The 16,673-nt window shown below is 39.8% G+C and overlaps 1 protein-coding gene across 2 annotated transcripts in view; it reads left to right on the top strand.

Annotated features, from left to right (window-relative positions):
* The first annotated feature begins 13,735 nt into the window (after positions 1-13,735).
* LOC106092858 (uncharacterized) overlaps positions 13,736-16,673 on the top strand; it is a 606,782-nt gene continuing 603,844 nt past the window's right edge. The window contains exon 1 of one of the 2 annotated variants that reach the window (XM_059362079.1): positions 13,736-14,525. The gene's annotated coding sequence lies outside the window, so the exon portion shown is untranslated. The remainder of the gene's footprint in view (positions 14,526-16,673) is intronic. The other variant, XM_059362080.1, reaches the window with a different exon arrangement.

Here is a 16,673-nt window from a genome sequence, read left to right as displayed (position 1 = left end):
TCTGATTGATTTTGACTTGGCAAAACCCAGGCTTATCTTGATCTTCCTTCATCTCAACCAAGAACATAAACTTCCCACGGTGCCACCTGAGTTTGCTATTTTGAGCTAAAATGTGCCACGATTTCACTCAGGAGTAAGTCAGCACGGAAAAAATAAAACGTTTATAAAACGAAGAAAACAATTCTTCGGATCCCTCCAATGTTAACGACACCAGCAAACGTTAAAAGGACCATGATTTCCATGATCCTTAAAATCAAATATCCGAACTCACTACAGAGAAGGTGAAGTATATGCACAGGCAGATGCACTTAAAAGGTACAGGGCCGATATGAAGAAACTTCCGATAATGGATTGAGGCTAATGGGCTTCGACGCGTCAAAAAACATGGTGGCTAGCATCAAGAAGTTCCAACATCGAAGGACAGACTCCAACATCGAAGGCCACATGGCTGTTCCCTGATCAAAGCACGAGAAACCAAGTAAAACATGTTGTGATAGAGGCAAGGAATTCTATCATCATTGAATCGTATTGTTACCTTGTTGCAACAAAGTGTCAAACTCTGTCTAAGCGTAGGGAGAAACGTACGATCTGACCTAGACGTTGAACAGCTACAAACGCAACAGATGACATCGGCATACTCCACTCGAAAGAGTCAATTGTTTGATGCAACCACTTCTTGTACCGATGGCAAACATGGAAAATGCCGTGAAATTCGGTAATGGTTACCGAAATCTTCCCCATAGAAAGCCATGGTACGACTAGTAGTGTCGAAATGCTTCAGAACCCGAATGCGGCATACAGAGCAACGTGCCAGCCGAAGGAGAGATATCAAAATAAAAGGAAAGTTGTAAAACATCTATTCCGCAAAAAGGAGAAGAAAATCTACAAACCTGAGTGTGAGCGATTCAGTTAATCAAGCAAGTTCTCAAAGAAATGAGAACCTAAAGTGAAACTCTTTTCGACAGCCAGTGCGACACACACACACACACACACACACACACACACACACACACACACACACACACACACACACACACACACACACACACACACACACACACACACACACAGAAGATGTTATATTGTCTCTCCTTCTCGACGTCCTCACATCTTCGGCAAAAGCTGTTACTGGCAACCTTTAATATGCATGTTTTCCGATCAGACAGTGACCAGTTATGACGGAAATAATGAGTGAGGCGTCCGTTCTAGCCAGCGACAGCAAAGCGGTGCAAATCTAGATTTGGCGACATAATTTTGGAATGTTCACAACGCCCCTTTGTGACCACCAATCATTCATTGTCCTTGGGGCTTGATCCTGAAAACGTATATAACATATCGGTAGAGGCATATACACAGATTCCAGCCCCCCTGGGATGTATAATGAAGTTTCAGAGCAGGTGAATTTTGAACTGAATGTTAACCCTCACCCTTAATATTGGGTTGCCCAAAAAGTAATTGAGGATTTTTCATATAGTCGGCGTTGACAAATTTTTTCACAGCTTGTGACTCTGTAATTGCACTCTTTCTTCTGTCAGTTATCAGCTGTTACTTTTAGCTTGCTTTAGAAAAAAAGTGTAAAAAAAGTATATTTGATTAAAGTTCATTCTAAGTTTTATTAAAAATGCATTTACTTTCTTTTAAAAAATCCGCAATTACTTTTTGGGCAACCCTATATATGTCAATGGACATCTGACCCATTGACATACGGATTAAGTGTTAGGCAGCCACTGCGGCTATGAGACTTAAAGCGATGGGAGAATGTATTGAAGATGGGAGCAGCACATACCATGGCGGTAAAATCGAGGCGACGATAGGAAACCTGGAAGGAAAAGAAGAGGTTTCCGATCGGATACCTGTGAAGTCGAGTGTGAGGCACTGCTGCCATCGGCACAGACTTGGATTGACGGAACCCTAGTATTGCCATCTGGAAGATCATGTTACACGGATGGATCAAAGCTAGAGGACAGAGTGGGCCTGGGGGTTTACATTAAGAACCCAGGGATTGAGATCTGTTTTAGACTGCCTGACCATAATACGGTCCTGCAGGCGGAGATCTAGTCGATCACGGAATGCGTGAAGTGGTGTGGTGCTAACGCGAGGACTTCGAGTGTGAACATCTTTACCGACAGTAAAATTGCCATAAGGACAATAACAACCAGGACGGTAAGGTCACGAGCAGTCTTGCAGTGTAAGAAAGAGATAAACGCCTTCTCTGAGGATGGAAAAATCCGCATCGTTTGGGTGCTGGGTCATAACGGAGTAAGGGGAAATGAAAGGGCAGACGATTTAGCGGTGAAGGCCAGAGGACTGCCGTCAATAAACTTGGTTAACCCAAAGCCGAGTTAAGGGAGTTAGCGACGAATGCGCATTTAACATTGTGGAACAGCGAAACGGTAGGTAGGACACCGAGAATCCTATGGGGGGATCCAGATCGTGAGAATACGAGGCTATTACTGAAAAGAAGCAAGAAGAAGGTCAGTATAGCCATTGGTATCATAACGGGACACATAGGACTACGAGCTCACTTATGTAAAATCGGTGCGGCAACTAATAGCATGTGTAGAGCATAAGGGGAAGATGATGAGACGTTGGAGCATTTCCTTTTGTCATTGCTCGGCTTTCGCGTCTAACAGATACCGGCACTTAGATGGGGACACAATACGAGACATAAACCAACTTAGGGGAATTCCTAAATTAAAATTTTCTTTTTAGAGGTTAGAGCGCACAACAAGCTGATTACTGGTTTAGGTGTATGTCCATAGTGGCATGGGGCGGATTAATATCTGCACCCTCTTTTTAATCTAACTTAACCTAACCCTAAGAAATCAAATGCAAATTTTGCCGATGAGCATTCCATTAAGGAACAGGAGCAATCTTCTGACAAATCAATGAGTGCTGTCCTATTCAAGTTTAAGCTCAATGATAAGAGGCCTCCTTTTTATGGCCGAGTCCGATCGGCATGTCGCAGTGCGACACCTCTACGGAAAGAAGTTTTACATGGCATGGTACCTTACAAATGGTCCCAGCTTTGCAAATTGCAAACTTTGCCCATGAACATTCCTCTAAGGAACAGGGCCAAAATTCTTACATATCAATGAGTGCAGTCCGATTCAAGTTAAAGCTCAATGATAAGGGGCCTCCTTATTATAGCCGAGTCCGAACGGATTGCCGCAGTGCGGCACCTCTTTGGTGAGAAGTTTTACATGTCACAGTACCTCACAAATGTTGCCAGCATTAGGAGGAGAAAACCACCACTGAAAATTGTTTCTGATGGTCTCGCCAGGATTCAAACCCATGTGTTCAGCGTCATAGGCGGACATGCTAACCTTTGCGATTCGGTGGCCACCAGTGGCCACGGTGTTGTCAGCATTAGGAGGGGAAAACCACCGCTGAAAATTTTTATTGATTGTCTCGACAGGTTCGAACCGGACATGCTTACCTCTGAGCTACGGTGGCCTCCCATAAGAAATCTTTTTAAGGAATTCTATGCTGCTCAAAAAATCCCTAGTTATTATTCATCATATGCCCTTAACTGGTTCAAGTCAGGTTTTTTATCCGAGCCAGAGCCCGTAAGCCTCAAAAGTACAGTACACTGGTGCAAATTCATTTTTCATTCAGGATCTGTAGTATGCTTTTTATGGTGGTCACCCATAGGCGTGGTGATAATCTGGCCCCCTGTGGCGTGCACTGATCCACTTTATGCCTTAATCTCATAACACTGGACTCACAATTTATCCACCTGTTCCTAAGCATATCGCTTATCCAGTCCCTAAGGACTCGGTCCTCTCGATATTGATCTAGGATTTGGATCACTGTATCGGTCCTCACATTGTGAAAAGCCCTTCGTTGTCAATGCATACCGCTATTCTATTCACAACCTCGTTCTTGCCAGGCGATCTCATAGATTTTTTTTAACGTTGGCTGGCTGCTTTTATTTCAGCAATTTACTGGGTACTATTTTGAGTAGAAAAGAGGCAACTTTGATATGACTACAGGCATTTAGGGTCCCACAATGTGCCTAGTCGGGTTTTGGTATAATCTCCAGCCATGCCTCCTGTCAGTTCGTCGAGATATATGCGACTCCAAACGTCGCTATGGGGCGCAGGTAATCCGCCTCCTTTTGCAGCAATTCCAGACACCACAGCGCCCTCTAAGGTTTGAAAAAGCCAAATCTGGAGATTAGTTTCTGTGGAAGCGTTATCAGGCTTTGAACCGACTTGGACCATACTTGGCATGGATATTAGAAGTCATAACAGAAGCTAGCTTTATGGAGGCTAGCGTAGCGCAAAGGTTAGCTTGTCCGCCTATGACGATGAACGCCTGGGTTCGATTCCTGGTGAGAACATCACCTCCTTATGCGGGCGACATTTGTTAGCTATTATGCCATCTAAAAACTTCCCGCAAAGAGGTATCGCACTGCGGCACACCATTCGGACTCGTCTATAAAAAGGAGGTCCCTTAACATTGAGCTTTAACTCACCGCATTCAGTAATATGAGAGAAATTTAGCCCTGCTCCTTAATGGAATTTTAATGGGCAAATTTGCAACCGAAGCTATCGTACAAAATTACATACAAACTAGTTAGTAATGGGTCTTTCAAAAGGATGAAGTGTTAATTTTCGACATCGGTCCACTTTAAATCCCAAGCAACCAACATAAGATGTATATAGATAACCGCATGCTTTAAATAGACGAACGCTGGATCAACTGTCTAGGCTTCCATATTAATTGTACTGTGTTTAACCAATACTTCGAGTAGCTACAAACGGAATTACGAAGTTAGTATTCCCTTATTTGGAGACATAGCCTGCGCATGCCTGTAGATCCAGGAAATTTTCGGACTACGCCTTTCATAGAAAAATTCGAAACCTGCATTCCTATTTCATTGCGAACACTTTGCATAACAATTTGTATACACTACATAAAGGGGGGTACGGCGTTGCAGCGACTGAGAGAGATTTACAATAAAATGTAAGTGTAGCCACAAATTGTTTCATTTATATGCAACAAAATGTAAAAAAAACAAAGCCCGAATGCTACTATAAAAACAACGACCTCTCTACAAGTAAACCGCTATGAAACCACATACACACATATGTATATTTCACCGCACTCAGTACATAGACGAATGTGCTCGTTCACACACACACTCACACATGTAGATACACTTACTCACATGGACATCGAGCATTATCCTGTGAACTGAAACGCCATTAAATAACTGCACTTCTATGGCTCTGGTTTCAGAATACTCCAAGCGTTGTTTTATTTGAAAATCGCATTTTCTATTCTATGCGCCTAGGATGAAGGGTGTTTAAGTTGTGAGGAAAAGGGCATCGTCGCCAGTGAAGAGTTTTTAAATTGTATTCCTTTTTTCCACTTTTTGCAAAATATAAATGTTGGCCATTTCCCGTGTCTGCATATTTGCATACAAGCTGGATAAAATTGTTGTCAAAACAGTGTTTACTTCTACTGCAATGTAAATCGACATCGAAACAAGATGTAAATGCTCTACGGTTCCTGTGGCCTCGATGAAATGCTCAAAATCCTTTATACTATATAAAAGGCAATCATAAAATAACCATTGTCTAGGGGCCTACAATTTCATCATATTTGACTAAAATTTGGTATGTATTGTGCATTAAAGCCGTTTAACAATTACACCAAACACAGACCAAATAGATCCAGTTTCGACTACTCGCAACCATGAAAACAATAAAAATAGTTTACTATTTACTGCGATAGTTTCTATACCATTGCTATAAAATCATTGCTGTTGGGCAACCAAGGTTCACTCCAAACGAACTTTGAGCTCTCTTGCTTTTCGGTTTATAGTTCCAGTCCAAATTAATGCAAGTCATCTATGGTTCAACCCCATTCGACATTTGACAGAGATCTTTCTAATTAGCATAATTTTTAAATGATGTATTATGGATTAGGGCTACCGTTGCGCAGAGGTTAGCATGTCCGCCTATGACGCCGAACGTGCTAAGTTCGGCCGGGCCGAAACTTATATACCCTCCACCATGGATCGCATTTGTCGAGTTCTTTTCCCGGCATCTCTTCTTAGGCAAAAAAGGATATAAGAAAAGATTTGCTCTGCTTTTAGAGCGATATCAAGAAATGGTCCGTTTCGGACCACAATTAAATTATATGTTGGAGACCTGTGTAAAATTTCAGCCAATTCGAATAAGAATTGTGCTCATTGGGGGCTCAAGAAGTTAAATAGAGAGAACGATTTATATGGGAGCTGTATCGGGCAATAGACCGATTCAGACCATAATAAACACGTTTGTTGATGGTCATGAAAGGATCCGTCGTAAAAAATTTCAGGCATATCGGATAATAATTGCGACCTCTAGGGATCAAGAAGTCAAGATCCCAGATCGGTTTATATGGCAGCTATGTCAGGTTATGGACCGATTTGAACGTTATTTGACACAGTTGTTGAAAGTAAGAATAAAATACGTCATGCAAAATTTCAGCCAAATCGGATAGGAATTGGGCCCTCTAGAAGCTCAAGAAGTAAAATCCCCAGATCTGTTTATATGACAGCTATATCAGGTTATGGACCGATTTGAACCATACTTGGCACAGTTGTTGGATGTCAAATCGGATAAGAATTGCGCACTCTAGAGGCTCAAGAATTCAAGACCGAATATCGGTTTATATGGCAGCTATATCAAAACATGGACCGATATGAACCATACTTGCTAAAATTGTTGGATATCATAACAAAACACGTCGTGCAAAATTTCATTCCAATCGGATAAGAATTGCGCACTCTAGAGGCTCAAGAATTCAAGACCCAAGATCGGTTTATATGGCAGCTATATCAGGTTATAAACCGATTTGAACCATACTTGGCACAGTTATTGGATATTATAACAAAACACGTGGTGCAAAATTTCATTCCAATCGGATAAGAATTGCGCTCTCTAGAGGCTCAAGAAGTCAAGACCCAAGATCGGTTTATATGGCAGCTATATCAGGTTATATACCGATTTGAACCATACTTGGCAAAGTTGTTGGATATCATAACAAAACACGTGGTGCAAAATTTCATTCCAATCGGATAAGAATTGCGCACTCTAGAGGCTCAAGAAGTCAAGACCCAAGATCGGTTTATATGGCAGCTATATCAGGTTATATACCGATTTGAACCATACTTGGCACAGTTGTTGGATATCATAACAAAACACGTCGTGCAAAATTTCATCCCAATCGGATAAGAATTGCGCACTCTAGAGGCTCAAGAAGTCAAGACCCAAGATCGGTTTATATGGCAGCTATATCAAAACATAGACCGATATGGCCCATTTACAATACCAACCGACCTACACTAATGAGAAGTATTTGTGCAAAATTTCAAGCGGCTAGCTCTACTCCTTCGGAAGTTAGCGTGCTTTCGACAGACAGACGGACGGACGGACGGACGGACGGACGGACGGACGGACGGACGGACGGACGGACGGACAGACGGACGGACATGGCTAGATCGACATAAAATTTCACGACGATCAAGAATATATATACTTTATGGGGTCTCAGACGAATATTTCGAGTAGTTACAAACAGAATGACGAAATTAGTATACCCCCCATCTTATGGTGGAGGGTATAAAAATTTTCAGTGGTGGTTTTCCCCTCCTAATGCTGCCAACATTTGTGAGGTACTGTGCCATGTAAAACTTCTCTCCAGAGAGGTGTCACACTGCGGCACGCTGTCGGACTCGGCTATAAAAAGGAGGCCCCTTATCATTGAGCTTAAATTTGAATCGGACTGCACACATTGATGTGTGAGAAGTTTGCCCCTGTTGCTTATTGGAATGTTCATGGGCAAAATTTGCAAAAAATTTTCATTTGCAGATTTTAAGATTCCCAAACTTTGAGCACAATTGGAAAATGTTAACACGTGCTGCTAGGGCCTCAAAATTTAGAAAATCTCAATTTTTTGGCTATTTGGCAACTTCGGGGACTTCGGCGACCAATTTCTCTGAAACGATTAAAGCTTTTTCCAAGTGTCATACATCAAATTAAAGAACATTCTCTTTTTAACATTTTATATTCAACTACGAAGAGCGTTAGTAGTACCGAATTCGAGATAATGAAGTCAACGACTCTAAAAACGAGCAAGGTAACCCTTGTATACCCTACACCACTACTGTGGTACTGCGTATTATAACTTTGTGAATTTGTTTGAAAACCCGAAAGAAAGAGAGCTAGGAAGAGAGCAGACCAGTCCCGAACTAAAAATAAAATGTTCACCTATCTCGCCTCTCAATTAGTCCATTATTACGCGTGCTGTGTGGCATATGGCACCGTCTTGTTGAAACCAAATGTCATGCAAGTCAAGCTTTTGCATTTTGGGCAAGATAGCGCTCATCGTTCACAGTTACGCTACGACTCGCATCATCTTTGAAGAAGTGCGGTCCAATGATGTCACCAGCCCATAAACCGCACCAAACTGTGAGTTTTTCTGGATGCATTGGCAGCGCTTGCAATGCTTCTGGCTGATCTTCACTCCAAAATCGACAATTCAGCATACTTACGACCATTGAGCCAAAAATGAGAAAAAAAAAAATAGAAAATATGAGATTTTGATAATAAAATTCAATAATTTGCAAGCGTTGTTCGTTTGTAACACGATTCATGGTTAAATTATAGATCAAACTGAAAATGTTTGACAGGGAAACAAAACACGAAACGAGCGTGAGCTGTTTAAGCCAGTGTTGGCAAAAAGATAATAGATAAAAATTCACCCTTTATATCTTTTAACTGTCATGAATACTTCGGTTCATAACTTAATGTAGCTCTAATATGTTTGAACAAGTAAAAAGGCATTAAGTTTGGCCGGGCCGAACTTTGGATACCCACCACCTCGGGTATATATGTTAACCCCATTTCGTCACAATCCGGTGAAGATTGGATAACTTAAGCACCCAAATTCGGCACGGACATTGAGTGGTCTAATATATATATGTCACTATTCAATTTTCTAGAATAGATATCCAAGTAGAAACCGTTCTGAACCATACTAAGGTCGGATACCGTGAGGCTCAGACACCGGTTGAAAAATAAAGAAAATTAAGCTTTTATGGTCTTCAGGCCCCTTATGGGGAGATTGGTCTATATGGCAGCTATATCTAAATATAGTCGATCTGAACCATATTTAGCTCAGATGCCAGGATGCTTCAAATAACCCACTGTTTTAAATTTCAGCGAAATTTGTCATTCCGTTTGCAACACATCGCAATATCCATTTCCTACCCAATAAGATATATATATTCTTGATCAGCGTAAAAATCTAAGACGATCTAGTCATGTCCGTCCGTCTGTCTGCGGACATAACGCTGCAGTTTTTAAAATTAGAGATATTGAGCTGAAACTTTGTACAGATTATTTTTTTGTCCATAAGCACGTTAAGCTCGGAGATGGGCTATATCGGACTATATCTAGATATTGCTACCATATAGAACGATCAACCGATTTAAGGTCTTAGGCCCATAAAATCCACATTTATTATCAGATTCTGCTGAAATTTGGGACGGTGAGTTGTGTTCGGCTCTTCGATATTCTTCGTCAATTTGGTTCAGAGTGGTCCAGATTTGGATATAGCCGCCATATAGACCGATCCTCCGATTTAGGATCTTGAGCCCATAAAAGCCACATTTATTGTCCGATGTCGCCGAAATTTGGGACAGTGAGTTAAGTTAAGCTCCTTGATATCCCTCTGCAATATGGCACAGATCGGTCCAGATTTGGATATAGCTGCCATATAGACCGATCATCAGATTTAGCGTCTTAGGACAATTAAAGCCACATTTATTATCTGATTTTGCTGAAAATTGGGGCAGTGAGTTGTGTTAGGACCTTCGATATAATTCTTCAATTTGACCTAGATCGGTCCAGATTTGGATATAGCCGCCATATAGACCGATCCTCCGATTTAGGATCTTGAGCCCATAAAAACCACATTTATTATCCGATGTCGCCGAAATTTGAGACAGTGAGTTAAGTTAAGCTCCTTGACATCCCTCTGCAATATGGCACAGATCGGTCCGGATTTGGATATAGCTGCCATATAGACGGATCATCCGATTTAGCGTCTTAGGACAATTAAAGCCACATTTATTTTCCGATTTTGCTGAAAATTGGGACAGTGAGTTGTGTTAGGCCCTTCGATATCATTCTTCAATTTGACCTAGATCGGTTCAGATTTGGATATGACTGCCATATAGACCGATCATCCGATTTAGGATCTTGGGCCCATAAAAGCCACATTTATTATCCGATTTTGCTGAAATTTGAGACAGTGAGTTGTGTTGGGTCCTTTGACATCTTTCTTCAATTTGGACCAGATCGGTCCAGATTTTGATATAGCTGCCATGTAGACCGATCCTCCGATTAAGGGTCTTAGGCCCATAAAAGTCACATTTATTATTCGATTTTGCTAAAATTTGGTACGGTGAGTTATGTTAGGCCCTTCAACATCCCTCCTCAATTTGGCCAAGATCGGTCCAGATTTGGGTATAGCTGCCATATAGACCGATCTCTCGATTAAAGGTTTTGCGCCCATTAAAGGCGCATTTATTATCCGATTTCGCCGAAATTTGGGACAGTGCGTTGTGGTAGGCTCTTCGAAATTTTTCTGCAACTTGAAGAAAATCGGTCCAGATTTGGATATAGCTACCATGTTGACCGATATCCCGATTTAAAGTCTTGGCCCCATAAAAGGCGCATTTATAATCTGATTTCAATGAAAATTGACATAGTGACTTATATTAGGCTTTTCGACATCCGTGTCGTATATGTTTGAGATCGGTTTATTTTTACATATAACTACCAAAAAAGACCAATATTTTGTTATACACAATTGAACAATAACTTGTACTTATTAGTATTTGGTCTAAATCGGAACATATTTCGATATAACTGCAATATGACATAACGTATGCAATTTTCACCGGATTTTGATGATAGGTGGTTTATATATATACCCGAGGTACTGACTGTCTCAAAGTTGTGGTTCCCAACTTTCTCCATTTTCTTTATCTGCTCGGTTGTGCAAGTTATTTGGAGAGTTGAAACCATCCATTTCATCTTATCTCCATTTACTGCCAGACCCATTATCACTGACTCTCTTTCGATTCGTTCAAATGATGCAGTTACTACTTCCGGTGACCGACCTATGATATCGATGTCGTCGGCATAGGCGAGTAGCATGCGTTCTCTTGTGATTAGTGTGCCATATCTATTCACATATACATCTAGTAAAGACTTCACCAGCATGATATTAAAGAGATCACACGATAAGCTGTTTCCTTGTCTGAAACCTCGTTTGGTATTGAATGGTTCCGAGAGATTCTTTCCCATTCTTACTGAGCAACGTATATCAGCAAGTGCCATTCTGATTAGTCTAATTTATTTTACAGGGATACCAAACTCAGTCATGGCTTGAACTACCTTTGTACGTATAGGGCTATCGAAAGAGGCTTTGTAGTCAACATTGAGATGGTAAGAATTGGGCTGTCCTACTTGGGTCTTTTTCAGGATTTGGCACAGTGTGAATATCTGGTCTATGGTGCATTTACCATGTCTAAAACTGTGTTGATAGGGCCCAATTGTCTCATTGGCTTTAGGTTTTAATCTGTCAAACAGTACGCTCGAAAGTATTTTGTATGCGATGGGGAGTTCTACTGCTCAGTATAATTTTTTTGAACCATTTTAATTCTATTAATCTTCCAAAAATGTTCTAAAACGCTCCGTTATGTTATTTCCGATACATTTAGGTTATTGTCCCTTTTTATACCCACGACCATAGGATACGGGTACCATCTGGGACCCCATTAAGTATATGCATTCTGGATCGTCTCAACATTCTGCTTCGATCTAGCCATGTCCGCCCGTCCGTCTGTCGAAATCACGATATCGGGCGAACACGTAAAGCTAGTCACTTGAAATTTTGCACAGATACTTAATATCGGTGTAGGTTGTTGGGAATTGGGCCATATTTAAATATAGCTCCCGATTTGACTTCTTAAGCCCCTGGACACAATTTTTATCCGATTTGGCTGAAATTTTAGATGTAGTGTTATGTTATGACTTCCAATAACTGTGCCAAGTACGGGCCGAATAGGTCTATAACCTGATATAGCTACCAAATAAACCGATCCGACCCGATTTGACCTCTTGAACCCTTACAAGCCTCAATTTTTGTCCGTTAGGCTGAAATTGAGCGTTTATTATGACTTTCAACAACTTTGCCAAGTACGGTCTAAATCGGTCTATAACTTGACAACAACTGTGCCAAATACGGTTCAGATCAGTCCATAACCTGATTTAGCACCTATGTAAACCGGCCTCTCGAACGTTGAACGGTTTCTAGAAGCTTTAATTTTTGCTGGTTTGACGGAAGTTTTGTATGTAGAATGAAATTATGCCCTTTAACTAAATTTAGTTTGTATTAACTTTTAGCATAATCCATGGTGGTGATGGTTCCCAAGATTTGGCCCAGCACGCTTTTACTTGTTCATCCATAATCCATTTGCAAGTCAAGTGCATTGGCCCCTATTTAAAGCCCCACAAAATTGAATTTGGAACACTGCCGATACATTTGAACAATTCCATGGCCCCAAGTAACTGAAATGCGACAAACTTATGCCATAAACTAAAGTCTCAGGCGGAAATCTCTTAAATTAGCTCAAATGGAGCCACAAGGGGTGTTGAACAACATCTCCCCATAGCCTCCTCCCTCACATAAATTGTTGTCGCATGTCGCACCCGAAACGACAAAATCCTCATAGACACCACCATGACGGCGAACCGATTGCCTAACTGACTTACTGGCATGCTGACGTTTTATAGGCCTATAATACACAACTGGTCACTTTTCATTTCATTCAAGCGTTGTTAACAATTGCAGCTTAGAAAGAAAGAATAGCCGGTTTTATGTTTAATTTGTGTATATCTTTTATGTTTAAATATAAATGTTAATCTTTGTTTATAGCCGCTTCATCTCCCCGTGCAATAAGCTTTAAATTGCAAACAAAATGTTCCCAAAAAGAAGAGTTCTTATGTGTGTGTGTGTGTGTGGAGGGTAGTGTGTTTATATGCCATCCATGGCGATTGGGGGGGTAGTGTGATGGAGTCACAAACACAAAAAAAACACACTTTTAGTTTTTCTCCCTTCATGCAAAGAAATCCACCGCACAAACAAGCCAAACACGCAACACAAACAAAAAAGCGGGAATTTTTCGGTATGGTTTGCTTTATTTTTTATATTAGCCTCAATCAAAAGGGACACACACACCATGAGAGAAAGACCAAAAATTCTCGTGCAGGACTTTCTTCGATTCGCAACAAGTCACATGGTATCATTTGCAGCTACATTTTACAGATTATTCCCTGTTTTGTGCAGAAAGAGAGAGTGAGAGTGAGAGAGAGAGATGGATAGTGGGTAAAGAGCGAGCAACCCACAGAGAGCTAACTGAGTGAAGTAAATTTCCCTTTGTTTGTGTAGCATGGCTGCAAACGAAGACTGGCTGCTTCAAATTGCTGTGCGGTGTGGCTTTGAGAGCAACAGCATAGAGCTGCAAGCTATTACAGCTTATTCCTTTACCACAGAGGGAGAGTTGGTGGCCGGCTGTTCTGTTATTTGTTGCATGGGAGCTCATTTTCATAGCTCAATGTCTACTCCACACTGCTCTGTGCTCTATTCGCGTGTGGTGTGTTGCTACATTTCTGTGTGCTGCGAACTCAGTTCTTTCATAGAGACCGAGTCGTGAATACACGCACAGGATTTGTACGGAACGCACGCAGTTCTTGTTGGCTTGATAAACCCATTGAAGCACACCAACAAGGAAGTCAGTCAGTCATACCAACCCTTGAAAACCGACCGAAACGGATTTCGTTTGTCAGTTCGTGCTTTTCGTGTGAGCGGCGTCAGGTTTATAACGATAATTGCTTATTTTCTTCTCCGAACAGAAGGATAGCACCAAAGCCAAAGGCTGGCGAACGGGCAGGGGGCGACGCAAAACGACACAGAGTGTTTAAAGAAACAACAAGTGTATTGGGAATCAAGCAAATCAATGATGATTTATGTTTAAATTAGTTCAAGGAAAATAAGTGAATGTGCCCCAAAGAAAATCTTAAAAGAAAAGAAAAACAACAACAACAACAACAAACCAAAAATAAATATCTTACCAAAAGAAAGGATAAAGGATAACAAATAAAAGAAATTCTTTGTTTGTTTGTTTGTGTGCTTAAAGAGTAAAATCTCTTGAATCAAAGAAAACGAAAGTTTATGGCAAACCCCAAAAATATTTAAATAAACCGAATGAAAAATCAAGAAAAATAATTTGGAATTTTCCTCGGAGAGAAAATGAAAGCGAAAATCAATAAAACAGTGTGTGTGTAAAAAAAAAAGAAGTGCGTGCGACCCAGAACCGAAAATTGTGTGACTACACCCAGTATTTAAATGGTCAAATATTGAAGTGGCAGCAATAATGAGAACCAAACCCCAAGGTATTAATTATTCATTGGTGAAAATAATTTATGCAAGTTAAACGAGCTAGCGAAAGAGAGTTCGATTCTTCAACCTTTCCACACAACATTGAAACGAATTTTCCCAGTGACCCACCTCAGAATATTCATTTGAGCTCTTTCATTTTATATATATTTTTTTCGAACAGTAAAGAAGTCCTCGACGAGGGAGTGTTTGCCCATTTCCCTACGAAAATATTAAGACAAGTTTTCTGTGTCAAAATGATTGGCCGAACTCTGTTTAAAACAGCAACAATGAATGGAGATGTCATTCTGTGCAAGGCTAATAAATTATTCTCTGCCTATGTGCTACATCCACAAATATCATAAGGCTTTTGCCCACTAAATGGGCCAATGGTCAATGTAACAAAAGCAAGTGGTCAAGAGCACAAGGTCATTAAGCCTTGGACTTGGACATTTGTGTGTTTTCTGTTTTTGTTTTGTTCAGATAATTGTTTATCAATTAGTGGTTGTGGACAAATTAGTATGAGTTATTCTCAAAAAAAAGTTCTTAGAAATTTGACCACCCAATATGTTATGTTGATTTTACCCGTCTGTCAAATGTTATATTAAGCGATTAGTTAAGGAATAGACGTTGTCATGTTGTCATCATAAGTGAAAACTTTTAAAACAGAGTATAAAAAATAAATGAATATAAAAAATATATAAGCAAAATTTAAAAAAAAATTATACAAAAACAAAATTATAAATATTAATTATTTTCATTTTAATTTATGTATCAAGAATTGAAAAAAAAAATAAAAGAAGAGTAAAACAAGTAAATAAAAATAATTTAAAATACAAACTGATTTGCCTAAATAATCTATAAATCAAATAAAAAACGCAAATAAAAATCTAAAAAGGAAATAAATAAAACCTCCAACTTCTAAGTTTATAGAGAAAATGAAAAATAAGCCACAAGATTAAAAAATGAGCAATCTATGGTTTTTAAAGATCGCCAGATGGATTTACATAGGGCCATTTCTGTTTATGGATTTATACACAGAAAAAAAAAGTTGGCTGAAAAATATAAGAATTTCTCTTGCTCAAAGAAACTTCAAAATAAGGATGCTATCTTAAAATTTAAGTTGCTAAGTACTACGGACACAACCACCCGTTGCCAACTTCAATTACTGATAGATTATTGTTTTGAAAAAATCCTTTTTGTACCCACCACCACACAGTGTTGCCAAAAATCTTGAAAATAATTCTGGAACTTTTGAACGGATAGAGATATGGACACGAAATTTATCATAGTCAATGTTGATATGTTTTCCAATTAATATGGAAAATTTGGACCCCAGTTGGTCAGGGGCTGATCCATTGGGCTTGAAAGTTGGTCACCTCGGTCATGTCAAATTTTAAATTGCTCGCCAATCAGTCAATTATAGGCCGATTGGCTTGATTCTTCTTTTAAAAGATGGAGATTGTAAAAACCTTCAAAAACATGCTTAAATGTCTTATATATCTCAAAACGTGATACTGCAAAATTTTTGTAAATATTGAAAGTAATCTAAATCTGTATATGAGTTAAAAATCATAAAATACGAGGTCAGCCTACCAAAATTAAAAAAACACCTCCAGCGGAGTTTTTCATCTGAGGTTAGGAATTTTCAAATAAAATTCGGGTTCTCCCCCTACACCTTTACACCTTTTGTAAATGCTTCATACAGATTTGGAAAGGTATTTCAGAAGACTATTGCAATCAACAAGTAAAAAAGCGTACCCACCACCTCGGGTATATATGTAAAGCACCTTTCATCAAAATCCGGTGAAAATTGCATTCCTTATGTCCCATAGCAGTTATATCGAAATATGTCCGATTTGGACCAAATACTAGTAAGTACAAGTCATTGTTCCATTGTGTATAACAAAATATTGGTCTTTTTAGTAGCTATATCTAAAAATAAACCAATCTGAACTGTATAAGACACGGATGTCGAAAAGCCTAACATAAGTCACTGTGTCAAATTTCAGTGATATCGGATTATAAATTCGCCTTTTATGGGGCCAAGACTTTAAATCGAAATATTGGTCTACATGGCAGCTCTATCCAAATCTGGACTGATTTGGGCCAAGTTAAAAAAAAAATTATGAAGAGCCTAGCACAAAGCACTGTCCAAAATTTCG

The sequence above is a fragment of the Stomoxys calcitrans genome, chromosome 2 (assembly GCF_963082655.1).
Source record: "Stomoxys calcitrans chromosome 2, idStoCalc2.1, whole genome shotgun sequence".
NCBI classification, from domain to species: Eukaryota; Metazoa; Arthropoda; class Insecta; order Diptera; family Muscidae; genus Stomoxys; species Stomoxys calcitrans.
Note: the sequence above shows the minus strand (reverse complement) of the source record. Positions and strands in the feature narration are given on the sequence as shown.